The following is a 7015-nucleotide window of genomic DNA, read 5'->3' on the forward strand; positions in this document are numbered from 1 at the left end:
TAAAATAAACAGGGTAACCAACAAAATAGCTCTCTCCATTACAATTTCTAAAACCATATTAATATTAAAATGAAACATGTATCCAAGTTATATAAAACTGTACCATGGGTTAACTATTTGTGATTTGATTTATATAAAAATGTAACATGGGTTTACTATGTGTGATTGGACTGAGTTCGCACTTCTTTATAAAAGTTATATCAAGTTTCTTTAACGTTAGAGGTATGATTTGATTAAGTCGATATGATTGAAATATCAAATTTAATGAATAATTTATTATTAAACTTTTATTATATATATATATAAGATATATATAGATATAGATATAGATATAGATATATAACAATGACATTATTGGTAACGTATTCTCTTTTTAATAAATTGGATATGACTCACAAAGTGAATAGGGTGAAGTGGATGCATTATCGGTGAAGATTGATAATCTGTTTATCACTCATCAATAATCCATAATAAATACACAGTTTGGATTTTGGACATTTAAGTAATATTTTAATTACAATTTTTGAATTCAAAAATAATAATCATAAAAAATATTAAAATATAAATTTAAAAATATATTTTTGTTTGGATAAAAATAAAAAATTATGATATGATCATAAAGATAAAAGAAATATTAAAAAAATTAATATTATATTTTTAATTTCAAAATATATTAAATAATAATAATAATTTTAAATTCAAAATATATTAAAAATAATAATAAATAATTATATTAGTGTTCACCTTTCTAGAACCTTTAAAAAGTTACTTAATTTATTTTAAACTTTATAGTTAGTAATCTTTAAAATAAAAAAATGTAAATGAAAATAGGAGGTTAACATCATTCATGCGTGGATCCATCAATCAAAGGAAAGAGGTTCATTATGCTAATTTTTAATTAGCGCTAATAAATTTGTGATAAGTGCATGTATCAATAAAAAAGTATGTTTAGTATAGTTTTTTTATAATGGTAAAATTTTAATATTTTTTTGTTTATATATAGTTTGAGTGAGTTTAATGGTTAAGAGTATATGTTTTCTCTTAAAATATTTATAAGTTCAAAATCAAAGAGGTAGAATATGTATGTCTTAATAGAAATCTCTTATACCAATTTGGTATCTGAGTTAGCCATGACCTTAAAATTAGATAATAATAATAAATTGTAATGTTTTTGAATATTTTGTTTTTTATTTTTTTGTAAATATTAGTTTTATGAAATTAAATTGAATTTATAATTTTTTATTTAAAATATTTTTTTTTTAATATATAAATAAATTTTATGTTTTAAAAATCATTAAAAAAAAATAAATTATAATTTATATATATATATATATATATATATATTCCATAAATGACTTTAATGTTAATCAATAAAATTTATTAAAAAATAATAATTAAAATTAATTAAGTAAAAATAGCTTATTAAATATTAGAAAAGTCGGCAAACCCCATATGTCATGTACCCTTGCTAACGAACCCTCTCTGTGGAATCTGGATCATTGTGTATATATTAATTGACGACAGCACATCAAATTGTAAAAGAGTAGTAGACAAACATTGACAAATATCTAGAAGTCCATGGGTTGATAATGTTGCCATGTGATCATTGTTTTAAAAACGGTTGGTTGTGTTAGTATGTATTATTTATGGACTTCTATCTAATATGAAAGTTTTTTTTGACTATTAAAGTTGATTTTGGCTTGGCTTTATTTTATTTTATTTTAGTATTGACCGAAAAAAAAATGTAAATGAGGGTTTATAGTTTTGGTGGTTAGGTAAATTATTGGAGTTTAATTGAATAATTATAAGGTAGGTATTTTTTTATATATGTTTATTATAATGTGTTTCAAAATGTTTTTATTTTTATTAAGTTATAAGTTATTGGTATATCTTGTTTTTTAGTTATTTGACATATTTTTGAGATAGTCTAGACCACTCCAATGTGTATTTTAAGTTATATTGGCAATAAGTAAGTATGTGCATAATAGTAACTTGGAGGAAGTGTCTTCTTACAAGTACCTAGGAATTGATACTCATCACAAGCTCAATTGGAACTATAGCATTGAGAAAAGGATTAATGGAGGGTGGAAAGCTTATTTTGGCCTTGAAAATAATTGTAAAACGACAAACCTCGTAATGTGGGATAGAAAGAAGTTCATCTTTGAAACTTTAGTCACTCCTGTTATCTTATATGGATGTGAAGTTTGGGGTTGCAGCATCTATAGAGAATCTTGGAGAAAGATTGAGCAAATCTAGAAGCGTTTTATAACGTATAACCTCAAAATCAAAAGAAATACACCATATCCTATTCTCCTTATAGAAGTGGGTCTTTCCCCTATCGAGAGCCTAGCTATGACTAGGCTTTTGTTGTACAAGCACAAACTCAATAACATAGGAGACCATAGACTTCCTAAGGTAGCTTTAAATTCCAGCCAAACACTAAGGCTCAAACGAGGTTGGTATAAAGACACCAGGGCCTGGTTAAACCATTGGGAGATCGACGAGAATGTTTCATTGCAAAACATTAATAACATTAAAAATATTGTTACTTCTAAGTTCAAAGAAAAAATGTGGTGTGAGAAAGATTTAGCAGCTAAAAGAAAATTAAGATATTATAAGGACATCATCAACCCCACCCTAGAAGATTAAAAGTATTCTTTGTTTTAACTAGCTCAAAGAAGAAAATTAATATAGCCAAGATCAGAACGAACTCTCATGAGCTCCATAGTGAAACGGGTCGTTGGGAAGTTCCTAAAACACCATGGATAGAAAGGATCTGCCATCTCTGTGAGAATATGAACATCGAGGATGAAAATCACTTCTTGTTAGAGTGCCCCGCATACAACCACATTAGATCTCAGTTTCATAATCTTTGTTGCAATACTGACCTTCCTAGCCTTTTACAATGCCAAATTTATAGTGAGCTCGGGAGGCTTCTCTCCAAGCTTTTTGAGCAAAGGAATAAAATCTTAAATCAAACTAAATAATTCATTTCTTTAGGTCCGATAGACCAAAGTTTGGTCTCTATGGACGTTAACCATCATCGTCATCAGCATCATCAATAAGTAACGATTTAGAAAGTAGAATAATTATTAGCAATATTCAATTGAGTCTAACTTGGTGGTTGGGTGGAATCGTTCTAATGCTCCTCACCTAGGGAGGTGGGTTGGCTTGGTACCAACACTGGAATCTTATAATCCTCGCTACCCAAGCAAGTGGGTTGGCTTGGTATCAACACCCTCTCTCTTGCTTTTAGACTAAAAAGAAAGTTGAAATTAATATTCCTTTTACTAGCAACCTCTTTCATCCTTGGTTGTTGTCTTGCTATAGAAAAGAGATCATTTTTATATAATACTAGAAACTTCTCTCTTTTCTTAACAATATCCAATGTTGAAAATGTTTATGGAAGTAAAATAGATTAATTATTAACAACTAATCTAGAATTTAATATTTGATAAACTTTTAATACAGTAAAAAAAAATATAAATATAAAAACATGTAAATATATAACTCTTATTTTTAAAGACTTAACATCTACTTGATAATAAAATCAATAAATAATTCTCTAAAAAATAGATTAGATGAAAAGAAACTCTTTAACTTACACATATACGTTTAAGTATTTGTATATCGATTATTTTATAATTGAGTCACTATTAGAATAGATTAAAATATATTAGATGAAAAGAAACTCTTTAACTTACACATACGTTTTAAGTATTCGTATATTGATTATTTTATAGTTGAGTAACTATTAGAATAGATTAAATATTTGAAAGTTGGTATCATAATTAATTTATAATTATGATTGAGTAATTATTAGAATAGATTAAATATTTAAAAGTTTTTGTTTGAGTTGATAATTATTGGCATAAAGTTGAATAAAAAGGTTTAAATAAATTAATATAGAAGTAAAGTTGTTTTTTATTTTATATTTTTTTTTAGTATATATTTTACGAATTAGAGGGTTGTTGGGAGGAAATAAGTTTTTGTTTGGTCTAACACGAACTATTATAATCATGTTTTTTTTAAAAGGTGGATGATATTATCTTATGGTGAAGGGATCTTATAATTTTGACAAGAAATTAAAAACCTTCAAGCATTTTTGTTTTAATATGAGTATGATTGTTAATATTTGTAATTCTTTCTCTCACCCTGTGAATTAATGTCTTAACTCAAATTCCATGGTCAAATGAAAATGAGATAACAAAAAATGAATTTTTTAAAAGTGTGTGAAATTAAAATATGATATCTCCATCACATCTAGCGATAAGATATTTCTAGTAATAAATGTTTTCCCTCAATCTAAATCTCAAATCAAAAGTTATGCACGATAGAATTTTAGGTCCATTAGTGAAAACCATGTCATCAATAATATGCCATGTGGCACCCATAGGAATCTCTTGATCCAAGTGGAAATGTCACATTGACTTGCAAGTCTACAACTCTGGAATAGAGTAGTTTGTTGCCTCGAACTTATCTCGATTGTAGGTTGCTCAGACTTGTTTACGTGGCCACTGATCCTTCGTTTCCATTATCATTTTCGTTTATATCCTGTTTAACTATCGTACATGAAAAACAAAATTGTCAACTCATTAAAACTTTTCACAGTAGATCTCATGCATACATCCAACATCGAGCAACTATGGTTTTGCCCATTACTATCAACATAATCATCCATGAGCATCCATATCCTAGTCCTGTGGGATGACCATCACATAGGCATCCATGGAGCATCTACCTCAAGATGCAGTCCCGCTCATTTGAAATTTGAATTTTAAAATTTGACATTTGAAACTCATACATAACACCCTCCATTAATATGGCAGAGACCGTTCTTAATTTGCTTCTTCTTTCTTCCGCTAGTCTATAATGACTACCTCAAAATATGCTCGAAATTAGTGGATGTTTTTTCCAAGCACAGGGACTTGAATAAATATAGTCGTTGGTCATTTACTCTGCCTGTGTAACATTCTAAAACGTTGACACCCACAAATAAATATTTACATAAGATATATAATGATTTTTTTTTAATGGTTACGGTTTGACATTACACTTGTAATATTCCTTGAGCACCTGGATTCGTTAGTGGGGGAAGTACCAATCCCCAGGAGTGCAGCCACCCTGCCTGCATTTACTCCTCCCTCGCTGGCACGCCTTTGGATGGTACCTCTCCATTAAGGCGGAGAGAACCCCGAGATTTCCCACTTAAACTTGTAGAGCTTCATTAATGTCGATGAGACCAGGTTTCAAAAAAGTCTCGAACCTCAGCACTTGGCATCACTTCCTCCACTGGATCAAAGAAGATCTATGGTTTTTGTGACTAGGAAGATAAACCAGCGAGTTTTCGCAGTGCTCTGTGAGGTTTTGGGTCATTTGGTTATCCAGCGATGGTGCAACTTCGGCTCTGTGACAGAAGATGACCCAGATGGAGGTATGCTGGAATGACACAGCTTCCCTGTCTGGTTCACCTCTACCAACACTCAGGTAAAGCATAGAAATGCCTCCAACCCTAATCTCACCTAACAATTAACTCTTTTCTTATTTGACATTGATGTTTTTCACTGAATCCCTCTACCTGACTCATGCACAAGTAGAAATATCGATAGCGGGACTCTGACTCGGAGGGACACGTTTGGTTCATTCCGCAAACCAGAGGTAACAGTGAATGGACCAGAGTGATTTCATTCATGATTTTTCTTTTCTGAAAACTGGTTATAACGACATTGCTTATTTCAGGAGTGCTTTTCCTCCTGTTGCTCGGCAAATCCTCCCTCAAGTAAGCATGCTCTCTATACTATCACTTCTTGGTTAATATTCTTTCGATTTGTTTTTCTGGGCTTACTCTAAACGTTAAAAAAAAATGTTGCAGGTACATTCTATTGTAGTCCATATGGATACACCTACTCGGAAGGGAGTCCAGAGTGAAACCACGTTTTTACAACGGTTACTGCCTTCGTTTTCAAGTTGGTTCCCTCAGGCTTGACCGACGAACGGGTTCCGAGCAACAATTTGCATTTAGTTGTAGGATTGTTTACTTTCCTTGTTAATGTATTAAGTTTTCTCGATGACCAGAGTGCTACGGCTTTTCAATTGATATACAGTTTTATTTTTTGTAGAGCAGAAAAGATGGGCAATGGGTACGCCCATTTGTTTACTCTGATACTACTCTTTTGTATTGTCATTAAGGATTGCATACATAAATTATAACTAAGGGTTTATTGTCGTGATTATGCCCTTTCATTTCACTCTGTTTCTTTTTTCTTCTCATGAAGGGTCGTCGTCAGGGTTTACCCTAACATTGGGTTGGTCGCCTATAAATGTTTATTGGCACACGACTATTCAGTGTTGGACTGTTATAATTGAGTTTTATTATTATCTTTGTTTTCTCTGTTAAAGTCTAGGGTTGTCAACCTCTGTTCTGATTATATATGTTTAGCTTGGTTATTGTACAGCTCTAGTTAGAGCTCCATTAATACTTGAAATGGATAATGTTGAATATCGTCTTTGAATGAGATTTCTATAGCTTGTCATTCTCAGTATGTTTTTATTTATAAAGATGGTTAAAGAAGTACTGGTTAATTTCCATGGATTGAATGAATACAGGTTTTGGTTCAATAACACAATAGGCTATTAAATTTTCAATGCGACAGTTTTATAATCAGAAATAACAGGAATAGTTGCTTTCCTACTGTAATTCGTCCTTTTACTTAAGGTCTAGAATCGCTGATGTGTTTTGTTTCAGTGAATGGAAATTAAATATTGCCATTACCTCATTATTTTATGCAATGACGTCTTATAATTATTCCATTGTACTGAAACTGTAACAAAAGATCATATGCTTACTATTATCATAGATATAGTCATACTAACAATTCATTAGCATGTTAACTTGTTCATTACATACAATAAGCAAATAATTTGTTTTTCCCACTGATAATGATTAACACATAATTTCACTTACAACCATTGAACACATAATTGCTACTTATCTATTTCTCTGCTTTACTTGTAA

The 7015-nt window shown here is 30.4% G+C and overlaps 1 long non-coding RNA gene across 1 annotated transcript; it reads left to right on the forward strand.

Annotated features, from left to right (window-relative positions):
- The first annotated feature begins 5229 nt into the window (after nucleotides 1–5229).
- Nucleotides 5230–6280, forward strand: LOC149202310 (uncharacterized). The gene is made up of 4 exons (XR_016253511.1): nucleotides 5230–5487; nucleotides 5598–5658; nucleotides 5740–5779; nucleotides 5873–6280. It is a non-coding gene; the product is annotated as an uncharacterized LOC149202310 (long non-coding RNA).
- The last annotated feature ends 735 nt before the right edge of the window (nucleotides 6281–7015 follow it).

The sequence above is a fragment of the Pinus tabuliformis genome, chromosome 2_1 (genome assembly GCF_031772625.1).
Source record: "Pinus tabuliformis cultivar Carrire ecotype Pingquan chromosome 2_1, CPIR1, whole genome shotgun sequence".
Taxonomy (NCBI): domain Eukaryota; kingdom Viridiplantae; phylum Streptophyta; class Pinopsida; order Pinales; family Pinaceae; genus Pinus; species Pinus tabuliformis.